The 13,905-nt window shown below is 39.6% G+C and overlaps 1 long non-coding RNA gene across 2 annotated transcripts in view; it reads left to right on the forward strand.

Moving 5' to 3' along the window:
- Positions 1 to 13,905, forward strand: part of LOC142087188 (uncharacterized) — a 116,899-nt gene that overhangs the window by 97,505 nt on the left and 5,489 nt on the right. The window contains exon 3 of one of the 2 annotated variants that reach the window (XR_012675359.1): positions 2,162 to 2,235. The exons of the other annotated variant lie outside the window; for it this stretch is intronic. This is a non-coding gene — a long non-coding RNA (uncharacterized LOC142087188). Of the gene's footprint in view, positions 1 to 2,161; positions 2,236 to 13,905 lie in introns of those variants that run through there. 2 annotated transcript variants of the gene reach the window in all.

The raw sequence follows: 13,905 nt of genomic DNA on the forward strand, positions 1-13,905 counted from the left end.
CAACTGAAGAATGGGGTGATGTTTCTTACTCTATCTGAAGATTCAAATTGAAAAAATTAGGCATAATCTCAAGTTTCTGCACTTGCACCAACACAAAATGAATTAAAAGGATTTGATATTTAGGTCATTAAAATGTGTTCCATTGCAGTGCTAGCAATCCAGTAACACAAGCAGGACCTTCTTTTACAGGTTGACCAGTCAATAAGTGCACACTCCTTTGGATTACTCATGCATGTGCAGAGAATGGGTGAGACCATGAGACAATGTTAGGCAAGGGGCATTATGGAGCCATCTGAATTTGATTCCTTATCTGCTGTCTTTTATTTCTGCTTCTGCTCCAGGCCAAAGAATTATACTTATGGTACAGCAGAAGTGCTATAGTTAACATGCGTACTAGGACTATGATTGCTTTCACTGTACATGCCATGTGTCCTGTGGATACATATCTGTGCCAGTGAAATGAGTAAATATGCTAAAAACGTATCTGACATCCTGACAAATGGAAGAGTAGTTTACCAAGAAGATTAAGTTTATAACTAAGTACTTAGAGGGAAAGTGTGTTGGGGGATTAAATTAAAACCATTAAATTCCAGTCACTTCATTATTCTAAGACATTCAGTAAGTATGTGTTCTCCAGAGTGCCCATTTCCTGCTAGCTGTGCACAGTCACCTATCAAGAGGAAAGACATTAAACTGAGAGCATTTCCATGCAATATGGATTGGAAAAGAACAAGAATCAGAAGCTCAACAAAGCATTTATTGCCTAGTACGAAGAATCGATGCACAACTTTTATTCTATTGATTTGTATTTTATTTTGCATTCTTCAAACAAGGGAGCATGGGGTTACAGGTTTTTGACAATACAGGATCAGCTCTGCTCTGCTAGTGGAGGACATACATTCTGCGGTATTTTGGGTCACTGTGATAAAATGACTCAGGTGTTAGCAATTCTGCTACTTCCTTTGGAAGACTGTTTCACAGCTGAATAAACATTACTACAGGAGTTCTTCCTGCTGTGCTTTCATTCAGAGGAGAAGTGAAAAGGATCGTGGTCCCCCTCATTCTGTAGGGCAGAATCATAATGGGATCTTTGGGAAACAATGTGAAGGTGTTTGGAGGGGAAAAGGAGAAAGTCTAAATGTGGGGGAGAGAAAACGTGTACTGAGGATTTATGCTTTTAAAACTAAACCAGACAGTAGTAGAATGAAAGTAAAACGTCCATTCTAATGAAGGCAGCTGCAGAATATCAGACAGATGGCAATTATGGGATGGTGATGTTTTCATTTATACTTCTGTTTCCAGAAGATCCCACTTGTAGGCAGAATCCATTGAGTGGCAACACTAAATACTCAGCTTGCAGTCAAGCATATTGCTTTTTAAACAATAAAATCTTGGAAGACCAGGACTCTAAATGCCCTGCTTAAGAGCTTTTCCATGGCATTTTTCAAATTCCAACTCTGACACTTGGAAGTCCAGACCATAGTTCCCCCATTAGCCTTCCAGAAACCCACAGCGTAATTTTACAGGGATTTACTCAGGAAGCGGCTGTGCATCTGCCCCAGCTCTACACGGACAGGTTCTGGCTTCAGGGCTAGAAGCAAGTCCCTGACAGTCTGAGCAAATTGCTAGAAATACGGGATTACATGGTCTTGGTAAAAGTTGCTTGCAACCAGGATCCAAGGGGTGTCTGCCCTGCTTCTCTTGTATCCCAGGGTAATGAAAATTTTTCCACTTAGAGTATTTAATGAGCATAATTACACACACTTGCTGTATGTAGTTTGTAATGCTCTGACTTCTCATCTCATGTTTCCAAAGCCACAAATCAGCATGCTATTTTTAGATGGAGACACTGTCTTGGATTCATACTGAGTATAAATATTTATAAGAATATGGAGCCCAAATAATTCAAGAATGTTAAATTCATCTAAGTACTTCCAACACATGGGTGAAGTTAGTTGGCAAGTAAAAAAGGCAGAAGTTAATTTCTTCATTCTCTTACAACAAAATTTACTGAAGTTACAGTTAATATATATTTTCCAGACGTGTATTTACTCAAAGATCATCTATACTAATGGCAGAAAAAGAAACATTCTGAAGATTTGGCATTATAATCTATTTTGTCCTCTGTGTCAATCAATGCAAGACAGTTTTCTCTCTGCAGGCAGCAAGTGCTGATGAAAGCATCACAAACGTCTGAAGTGATACTAAGATCTATCAAAGTGTTACAGCCAACTGTGAGTGACTTTCGAACACTTGTGCAGTACACATCATCTGGAACCGTGTGTAACTGAAAAGCATTAATGCTTTCACTCTGGAGGAATCTGAGTCAGGTTTTCTTCTGAAAAGGTTCTTTGCTGAAGTGTCAGGAGAAAGGAACCACGCTAAGATCAGATTTGGGAAGTGTGTAGGGGATTGTGACACAATGAAATAGGGTGAAAGAAGGAAATTGCAACTTACTCTCCTTGTTCCAAACTTAAAATTAATCCAAGACAAACAAGACCTTTACTCCACTTATGCAGACAGCAGAAGTACTTATGGGAGTCCCATACATATGCTGTATGGAGGGCAGCTAGTGCTACCCCTTAGTTTTGCAAGCTCTCTTGTGACCCAAATGCTACATTGGTAACTCTGCGCTCCTTTGACTGCGTATGGTGAGTGTGCCAAATACCACATCATCGAACCATGAGAAGAAGATCCAAGAGTGATGGCTGTTTATAATGCCAAGTAGGCTGTGTTTTCTCAGGTGCTTGAATTGCTCATTAAGAGCACATGTGGTGATGAAAACTCTTATGCTACAGGTCTGTGAGCTCTTATGAGCAAGAAGGATTATGAACTACCTCAAAATAAGGGTGTCAAGGTGAGCTGGCTAACTATATATCATTCACTTGCATTAAGCAGTGAAATACAGCCTCTGCAGTTCACGTTCACAGCCTATAGATGAGGTAGGAAATGCTAATGTCAATGAACATGCATACAGTCGTGGTGAATAATGCCAGATCTGATCCTCAACTTATCGAGTTCATACTAAACTTACCGAGTTCACAGATCAATCAGTTGCTGTCAAAGTGGTCTAAAGGCATCCTCCAGCTCTGGCAGCCCCTGAACCACTGACTCTTAGAAGCTTGTCAAGTTTATACAAGGAAAAATCATGCTATACGTTTCTTGTCTTTTATGTTCTTCTCTAGATATGTACTCCTGACCACCAGGGACAGCCACAACAGAGCTAGATGGGACTTTTTCTTTGAACTATCATGGCATTTCTTATGTTCTTATGCTAAAGGCACCCACTAAACTTAACTTAGGTCCAAGAAGGGTTGCAAATAAAAGGGTTGAGAAACAGGAAATGCCTCTTGGCATGACTTTGGGAATGTTTTTGTGTGTGTCCCAGAGAATTTCATTGGGAGTGACACCACTTTGGAGAGAGATTCAGTTTCTCAGACTTAGCAGAAACCCACCGCACTAATCTTTTTAGATCAAGATCATTTGCTGCTGTACCAATCAGTAAATTGGAAGCAGACCTGAAAGGATAGGTATTCTATACTATATTAGTTTGAGAGGAGCATTCTGCACTAACTGGGCCTCTTCAGGCTGGCTTACACAGAGTGCTCTGAGATTTCCAGTCTCTAGAGCTTCCTCAGTCACACTGCGGTAGGGCGTTGTTGTACAGCATCTGCATCCAACTCTCCTGCATTCACTAGCGCAGGTCAGAGGGGCAATAGAAGAGGTCAACTCTTAGTTTTTGGACGTGCCAACAGTTGTTAAGAAGGATCTTTTTGTTTTAGGGAAACCTAAAGGACAGTCCAACATCACCCTGAACAGCTGGCCAAAATTTAATGTTTGGATTTTGAGCTCCTCAAAGCATGGACTTTATGTCTGCATTTATCTGCAACATGCCTTTCAGCACACTGTTAAAAAATGCAAACACTTACAACCTCTAGCCATTTCGTTTGTGCTTGTCTAACCATGAACAAAACATTCCTCTCTCATCCCGCATTCTCATCCTTATTCTTATCCTTTCTTAACTTCTCATTCAGACATGGAGGAGCTATGGTCTTTTCAGGTCTTCTGTGTTAAGAAATGTTCTATCTGACTCTTACATTCTGCTATATAAGCTCAGTGAAATTAAAGGACAGGGCCATATAGCATGGGCAAGAAATGAATGAAACGAAGGCCTGGCTTACTGCTTGTAACTGGCTGTGGGAGAAAAGCAAGCAGATGAACTTTAGGTATGCAGCAGAACGGTGATCCCACTAGGTATTCCGCTGTCGGGTACTCTCTGGGATGCAACATCAAAGAGGAAAAAGAGCAGTCGCCACAAACAGATGACTATAAAGTTGTTTTATAACTGCCTAGCATAGCTTTTAGTAAATTAGTGAGAAATCCTTTTCTTTAATGCTTGGTGACACATTCACAAAACCCCCAGCACATCTGATTTCCGAGGCTTCAAATGATGGCATGTATTTCTCTGCCATCCAGAACATAAATAAATATGAAAATGCCTCTTTATCTAATACTGATTATGGTCTCAGTTCTGAGCAATATGGAGGAGATTAAAGCCTGATGCTTCTGCGTACAGCCTAAGGCACTCTCACAGCGGGAGGACGGCGGTCCCCTTGTTCCATGTGCTGTTCCAAATTCCATAAATGTCTCTGTCGCTGCTGTCACCTGCTACCATGTAAAGATCAGTCTAGTCCTCTGCATCAACTTTGCTAAGTGCTTGTTCTTATTAGCCTGAACAGTGACAATTTGCTATTACGGGCTGCTCTGGGACATTCCCCTCTCCAGCTGTACATTGTTTGCCAAATCTACATGTTATTGCATTTGTCTGTGCAGTGCAGACTGCTTGTGAGGATAAAGCTAGATTTTTAAACTTGAACACTTCGTAGCTGTAGGCCAAATTCTGTTCTCACTTACATCTCATCAGATCAAGGCTAGCTTTTAGTCATGTCATACAAATATCCCCACTCCTTCATTTACATCAGGATAATTGTAGGCAGAATTGATCACTCAGCCTTGGATGTCTTTTGTTTATTGAAATGTAACAAAATATCTTTTCTGTTAGTTTTATTTGTAGAGTTTCATATAAACATGAAAACCATTTAGGTGTTTTGAACATCATTAAAGTCACTTAAGAAAACAGTGAAGTTATTTTCCGGGTAAAGGATAGCAGGGCCATTTGATGGAGCAAACCAAATACTTCTGGAGTCACTTCTATCATAGGAAGCCGAGGGCAGCTGCATTCCTACTAATGAGTTTTGGCTAGGTGCATGAAACTGGACCAGTGAACCTCACGGAGGCTTTATGTCTCCAAGAGCACTCTGTTGTGGTGTCTGCTATGCATCCTTAGTAATCAGTGGGGGGGAGATGTACTCAAAATTTCTGTTCCTTCTTTTGCTACCTAGTTCTCTGGAGAAATAGAACAATTCTCTTACAAAGCAACAAAGCATTGGTTTTTAAGCAAGACATTTGTAAACCAAACACAACCAAGAACGGAACTGCACAAATGACTTCAGTTCCTGGCCATCTCTAGGGTCGCTGACTATGGCTTCTGACTTACAGCTGCGCAGTCCTCACAGATGGATCACCATTCCCTAAATGATTTGTTGCATTAGGTCTCCGTAAGTAAATACAGCTACAGGGATGTCCTCAGCTGGTGTAACTCAAAATGAGCTCCACTGAAGTCAAAGGGAATTGAAATCACTTGAGCTACCTAGATTTGCAGCAGCTGAAAATCTAAGTGATAATCTGGATTTCAAATGGAGCTAAGGTTTCTTTTCCCTCAGAAAGGTTACTTTTACTTAGGAGGAGTCAGTCTTTACAAATGTTGGAGTGTGTTGGAGTCTTTGTTGAAAGCATTATCTGCTACAAAGTAAGTTTTACTCAATAGTGGATATTTTTAGTGTCAGTTTTCCTGTGTGTTTCAAAAACAACATGAGTAATGTAGAATTTTTCAGAGTGGTTTTACTGTCCTCATTCTTTTCTCCCATTAGAGAATAAAAGACTTTTACAAATCTCTACTATAAAATTCTATTTCAAACAGAAATACTCTCCATTTTCTGTTTAAATATGTAGCTAGTTCTTCTGTTGCTAATTGAAAAAAAGGTTTTGTTTATATTTGGGAATATGTTAGTATCAAATTTATGTATTGAAAAATGTTATGAAAATGAAACTACCTAACATATCACCCCTATGATAGTTTATGCTAGTTAAAATTCCAGTCTCAAATGTGTTCAGCAAGCACAGAAATTAAGTAACTAGATGGCTTTCTTTAAATGATATGTAATAAGCTTTATGGATCAACATTATAAAACTAGAGCGCTAGTTACTAGTTTCAGGCTACTGAATAATAAACCATGTTTGGGACTCAAAGGAACTTGGTAATAATTTTCTTTCTCAAAAAGAAGTATTATTTTGTGGGTCAGGTTTGTAGGTATCTTGTATCTTTCTCTTACCTAGCAGGTCATAGGCAAAACTGTAATGTTGGAGAAGAGGCCAGTAACTGCGCATTTCTGGGCCTACGTGCTTTTGGGATGTCTCGGTGGTAAACTGATCTGACCATTTGGCAACCTTAAACAAACCTCAGAAAGTAAAGAAAAACTTCTGATATGGCAACTTGAAAATTTGCAGGGTTTTTTTATTAGGTTAATCAAATGTTTTGAGGTGTGCAGGTCTGGTTAAGGATAAATCATGATTGTGGCATTTCTTTAACACACTTATGATTGAGCCTGGGCTGATTATTATTATTATATATTGCAGTTCTGGCAGGAGACCCTGGAGGTACTACAGGCACTGTATCTGGACTTCTAAACATTTGAGAAGAAGAAAAACAAATGTGTGGGATGGAATGTTTCCTAATGAAATATAATGTCTCAAGTATTTTGTTCCTGTTTAAAAATTGTACCTTGTAGTGGGGATTGATGTAATCTCAACATAAAGAAGTTCAGACTTTAGTCAAAGCGGCTGATTCTGAACCCATGTGTTTTGATTAGCAACTATTCCTCATTTCCTCTAAGCAGTTTATTTGGGTTACTTCTAATTAGAAAGAGTATCAACACTAGGCTGCTTATGTGGGCAACGTAAAAGATACTATGACGAGGGGTTTTTTTTTTAATTTGTTTTTTTCACTGCTTTGAGCCTTAATGTAGCCTGTTGGGCCTTTAGGAGCCAGTTTGGCTTTCCAGACTCGGGTCTCCGTTGAGAGAATGTTGTAATAAATTATTTCAGGATTTTGGGAAACACAAATTTAATGGGTATTTCTTAATGGCTGTAAGGGACTAAATTGTCAAAATGAAATGGGCATTGCCAGGTGAGCAAAACGGAGAGAATTCCTGACTGTATTTTCAGATTTACTATACATGCGTAAGGGAAGACATGCTCATTCGTGAAGCCAACTTCACCTAAACCACTGTCAGTAACTGTGTATCTACAGTTGTGGAGCTGAAATGAGTATTTTGCGTCAGCTTGGTTTGAAAACCAGAAAGTTTTGAGAGTACTTCTGGCATTGTCTTGGAAATAGTCTTGAAAATTACTCTGTGTAAAATTGCAATATTACAATAATAAATTGCAAATTACATTTGCAATTTACAGCGTATAAGGGTTAATCTCCGCTAAACTTGGGGTGCGGATTTCTATGCAGATGTAGAACATTGCTTAGTTTAACTGTGAATGAATTGAAGAGTATTTTCTGTGTGGTTTGATAGTGGATGCGATGTGCATTAAGAGGACTAGAATGTGATGCACAGCTCATTCATTTATACTACCATTTCAAATGGTTTTGCCTGAATCCAGGAGTTATGAAACTTGGTTGATGGAGAGGGAGCGAATTTGGGAATTTGAGTTTTCCGAGTTCTGAAAGTTGACAGTTGCGAACAGTTTTCTAAGCTTGAAGAAAATTCTTTTATTTTGGTCTTTTGAGGCAATAAAAGGTCCAATCTTGTAGCCGTGGAGTCTATCAGTAGATTTTGGTTGGGTTTTTTTTTTTGTTCACCTCCCCTGCCCCCGTGCTACAAGATCATCCAGGGCTGAAGTGTACCTGGAACTACACAGAGCTTATGTGGGTCACCTGTGTCTTATAGCGGAACAAATCGGGTATGCTCCAGCACAGAGGGATTGCAGATACCTTAATCTGAAACTCAGTAACTGCTGGGGATTATTTTTCTTGCTGTGTTTAATTTACAGCTTCATTGTGTGGAGGTTTTATTTCAGTTAACAAATAACATAGGTTCTGTAGCATATATTGGTCCTTTTGCCTACCAAAACCAGGTTATCGTGCAATTCCTCAAACACAATGGTCAAGCTCAGAAACATAAATCTACCGTAACCCTGCGTTAGTTTTCTGAAAGTATTATTCAAAAGTCCACTGAAATCACATGAGAAATAATGCTGCAAATCATTCTTCAAACAAAAAGCAAGAAAAAAAAAATCCCAACTCTTCTACAATAGTTTTCTATATTTAGATTTTTTTTTTTTTTTAATTTATTTTAGAAAGTTAATTGTGGCCTTTTGGGGATATAGATGACTGCCAGAACAGTTTGGGAAAGTTAACCCACTTAGGCCATCAAAGCACTTGACATGACCTTTGTGATTTTTTGCATCTTCTTTTATTGCTGTTGCTGGGCCAGTAATAGTTGTTGTTTTCAGATTTTAGATACTAATCTGTGCAATTTCTATTGTCTGTGTTGTACCTTACAATTTTTTGCTTTTTCCATGTGAATGCATTTAGATTTGTGCATAAATTACTCTGGTGTTGTGCATTATAGTGCAGTTTTATTACTGATCTGCATGTTAGAGGAGTTTAAGTGGCCGTGACAAGTCTTGTAGACTATTATTTTCAAAAAAAAAAGAAAAGGAAAATCCTATATTCAAAAAGCAATAAGGAGGAGGGGAAAAAAAAAGAAGAAAGGTTAATTTGTCAAATGGCCATATCCATTAAGAAAGTCTGGATATTTCATTGCAAACGAAACTAAACTCTGGGTTATAGGTGCCCACATACACGATCAGAGGAAGGGAAGCCAGTAAATTAATTTGACCCTAATAGTTCACCAGAAATTTAAACTCTTCTGAGTTCATGACATGAAGATGTCCTCCAGGCTCTGGTTAATGCAGGTGATCGCTGTGCCACAGCCCGCGAAGCGGTTTCTGGCATTACACCAGCTGCAGTTAGGAGGTGACAGCATTTCTCCCCCGCAGTTGCGCTTTGCTTTTTGGGGTGGGAGGCATAAGACGGTATTTCATTGGGAAGGAATGTCCTGGTGGGAAGCTGCTTTCAGTCAATGTGCGACAAACGTCTGGCTAAATAAATTGCTGTACGCTTGCCAAAATTGCAAAGCAATTTAATGCACCTCTGCAAAGCTGGGAAAGTGTTAAAAGTTTGTATTATCAGCAGCAACAAAAAAAAGAAGTGTGAAGGTGATTAAATGGCACTTTTCCATGGCTGTTCACATGTGAAGGGGATAGAGGAATTGAGATGTCTTATTATACCTGTATATTTTCAGTAATTGGCCAGTGCAACTGCAACTCTCTCTTCTCTGAAATTTAGGTCATGCCTGACGCTTCAGGGTCCTGTAATGGACACCCTAAACCTTGGCTCTGTTTAGCATCAAATTCAAACTCTGTGATTTAGGCCTATCTTTGGGCTTCTGGAGTTTGTTATTCCAGCCCATCAGACAATTCAAGTCAGATGGGACTTTTTCTGGTGTAAAACTAGTATGGGATAGAGGGATTTAGTTTATCTGCAGGATTATTTTATACGTATCCTTGACTTTAAAGACAGGCCATCTTTAAATATTTTACTACAATGCAGAGGAAAATATTTGGCATGGTGATTGTAATGGAAGTCAAAACTTAGAGGGCTTTGTACCCGAGTGTTATCTTGTTACTTACAGCAGTTGATGCAACTTCTGTTTCAAAAAACTATTAAAGCAGATATGAGGGCATTTTAAACTTGAGGTACTTTATGGCATAAACTGGGCAGCTCAAAAATAGATGCTGTTGAGCATGAAAAAACACTGCAGAGTACGATGTTCACCACGGGAACCAGTACTTTGAAATCCCAGGCTGAAAGACATTATATAGCCACAGAGTTGTTTTAGTAAATATTTATGATCCAAAGTTGTTTTCTGTTTGGGTATTTTCCTGAGACCTTCAAAGAGCCTTTCTGTGTATTTATTTTCTCTTTAAAAGCAAAAAGCCTTTGTGTGTATTTGGTTTTTGTTTAAAAGGAAAAAATAAAAGCAAAGTAAAGCATGTTTGAAATGCTGTAATGCAGCAGTTTCTCCTTTGCTCTTATCATGATGGTTGGTTTCTGTTCCATAAGCCTCTTGATACCAAATGCAGGCAGAAGGGTAAGTGCTGAATGAGAGAAAGAAATAGTGCTAGGGCTTTGCTGTTTGACTCGGAGTTCCCTACTAGCGTGCCACAGAGAAACTGCGGCTTTGCAGGTCTGTACAATGTTATTTAACACATCGTAAATGCTCTAAAGCGCCCTTCCTAAGGTCAGATATCTGCAGTCAACTCCAGGGTGATATTTCACAAACATTCTGAAAGAATGAGCATGAAAAACAAAGGCTGGTTTTGAAAGTGCTTTAGTAGCCCCAATTAGCCATAACTCCCAGTAACTGTGACGTGGTATTGCTTTGGGGGCTGGATTACTCTGGGTATGAGCAGCAATCCTGGTTTTCAGATTGCCAGCTGGCTACAGCCAAATAGAAGTGTTCTGAATCTTCAACTAAGTCCTGGTTTGGATGGTGCATTTTAGGTGGTGTTTGGTCGTTTCCATACTTAGCACGTGGCCATAAGATTTGGGCTCACTGAGGCAGCGATGCTGCTGTGTGTATGGCCGGGAGGCCGGCAGGATGGAGCAGTCCCTGCTGTGTGGGCGCAGTCCCGGCCCCAAATGTGACAGGGAAACCCTTCTGTGAGTAGCCTGCTCTCGCTCTCCCACTCTTCAGGCTTCACCAGTAAAGAGCTTGACTAGAAAACCATCAGAGTTTCAGGAAGGCTTTTGATCTCAAGTGTGAAGGCAGTCAGGCATTGTGGTGTGGTGTAAAAAAGTAGTTAAACTTTCGCTTGTCCCAAAGATGTCAGAGGGATTTCACTTCTTACCTGATTCAGGATTTGTAGTGTGAATGTCTCATTCTTCAAATCGTCTCCATGTGAGATACCTGACCCCCACAGCAAAAAAAAAAAATAAATTGTGAGTGGCACTGTGAACTTGCCATGAGGGTCTGTATTGACACGTGGCTCTGGAGTACCCCATCTGCGAGCAGGGGGCAGAGAAGGAGTGACATTTAAAGCCCCGTGACGCACAGTCAAGGAGCACCGCAATGCTCATGTGTTTGGGCAAAAGCATCACGAGAGATGCTCCGTTATATTGAGTTAGCTCCATATGGCTGGCACTCGTAACCCTTAACAGATCCAGCGGAGCTCTCGGTGCGTTTCCTCTTACCGTGGCAAACATCTCTGCTAGCTGCTCCCACCCGTGGCGAGAATGTCAGTACTGAGCTTCCCTTCCTCTTCATCAGGCTCATGCTTTATCCTTAATTACCTGAACTATGCTGAAGGCTTCATTAGAGTTTGACAAGTCTGCTTTATCCCGAATGGAAATAAAGGGAAAAGGAGGTGGCTTCCCACCAGTTCTCAAAATGTGTGTGTCCACACGGGAAAGACATTATAAAGAAAAGGGGAGAAAACTCTGCTTTAAAATATTTCCTAAGTTGGTCTTCCTGTGGAATATTGCCTAGTTGAATCCTACCATAAAGGAGTGACTGGTCAGGGCATCCTTGAATTAGTAAATGAGATTTTTTGGTATTCTGAGGATTCTCAACTGAAATGACATCATGTAAAACTCAGTCAACATCATGAAACTGAGCTTTTTCAGCATTTGATCAAAGGTTAACTGCACAGGTTTCACTTTTTTTTATATTAACCCATTTTCTTCTTTGTACATCCTCTAGGGCTTTCACTAACAAGATGTTTCAAAGTAAATAACAAACCCTCAAATAAATAAATAGTCTCAAACTGACAGACCTGGTCAACCTCTAGAAAGAAGTTTTAAGACAGTAAAGACCCTACTGCCCCCTTGTTTTATTTTATGACCTTCAGAAGAGAAGAAAATAATTGAGAATCTTTAAGGGATAGTTTTAGGATTGTTTCTGCTCTTCTGTTGGGGATACGTTGCATTTTCTTTTGAGAGTCCCTGTTGAAATCCACTAGAATTTGGCTCTTAAATGCAGCTGGAGAAAGAAGAGGTGGAAGATCCATGTGCAGAAAATGCTGAAATAGATAGAAATCAAAATAATCTGGGAACAAGAAGGAAGTTTGGCCTCAGTGCTGCTTGTGCTGGCTTGTGGGGGATTTTCTGTCCAGAAATTCATCCTGACTGGAGGTTGCCATATGTACGTGTATAGTAGTGTTCCACAGCACGATTATAAAAAGATTTGTGGGCACGGGAGAACTAGTTTGGGGTCCAGCTTGTTTAAGAGTTCACACACGGTGTTCCACTGAATTGTAGGACTGATTTGTTCCTGAACTATTCCCTTTTGGAAGTGCTATTTTTACACTTGAAAGGAGCACTTCAGGCCTCCTGGGGAATACAAACTACTTATTCCATAAATCTGAAGGAGAAAAAAACCCTTAGAGTACCGGTCCTATGCCCTAATTCTGGCCTGGTACTACTGAACTCCCAGTTTCTCCTGTCCTGTTGCTTACTGACTTGCATCCGATAGTGCTTTTTTTATTTTTTCCTATTCTTTTTATTATTTTGACACCCCCCATCCCTGTCAAGGAAATTCTAACCTTTTTCTCTCTGATGTTGTCAAGAAGCACGATGCAGAGCCTGTAATAGAGGATGGAACCAATCTTGCAAGAGACTTTAAAGCGTCTTTCTATATTCCACCACTATGTGTAAGATAGGAGTGTTGTAAAAAAAGCTAGTAACTGTAGGGATTTTTATTAAGTTACATTTTCAAGGAATAAAATTGACTGGATTTATCAGTTTGCATAGTTGGGTCACATCACAGGAATCACTGCATCCTTTGGACTCAGAAAAACGTGTATGGGACTGATCCCTTTTGGTCTACTAACTCCCAAAAGTCTGACTTCAGTCTACAGTGAATAAATTATTTTACCCATGGGTATGGTATAGAAGCGATCTCTTACTTGCCAAACCATGCTATCACTGCTCTGAAACTAGGAATCATTTAGCAGCACAGTTTATCAGGAGGTCAAACGTCACATGAAGCCTTTATTACTTCCAGTATTTATATCACTAAATCGATTTTTATTCCTCCTTCATTTCCTTCCGAAAGTTAAGGACTTAGTAATTTACATGTTCAGCTTAAATAACCATAATGAGATCACAAATATATCTGCAAAGCCAGTCATGGTGTGGTTTAGGTTTTTTTGTTTTGTTTAAAGGATTCATCTTTTGCAAAGTATTCATCTATGGGGGTATTTTTTTTTTTTTCTAATGACAGGTGAATATTAGATTTGGAGAATATGATAACAAGCATTTGGGATTCTTCTTTGAAATGAATCTTTGATCTTCCAGAGTAATCTGGTAATTTTCTGAAGACAGTCCTTATACTCTTTCTTATAGAGTTAGCTACAACCAGGAACAGAGATTGAAGACAGTAGTTGGTTGGACAGTTTTGAACTGCAAATAAAGTCTGGTTCAAATTTGGATCAAAATTTTAGCCTTTTCATCTCTGTTCTCTTTTTGTTGAGATTATAGGAAATGGTTAGCTTCAAAAGCCCGCTTCCTTTGGAAGTAGTAAATTTAACTGAATAGAGATTAGGGTGTGATCTAAAGCTTTTACAGGAAGATCACGCTCTTTTACAGGAACACAGGGCCACTGTTGTGTATGGTAGAAACACAGCTAGGGTTCCTCAAGTATCTCCCTTTTT

Source organism: Calonectris borealis, chromosome 12, assembly GCF_964195595.1.
Source record: "Calonectris borealis chromosome 12, bCalBor7.hap1.2, whole genome shotgun sequence".
Classification (NCBI taxonomy): domain Eukaryota; kingdom Metazoa; phylum Chordata; class Aves; order Procellariiformes; family Procellariidae; genus Calonectris; species Calonectris borealis.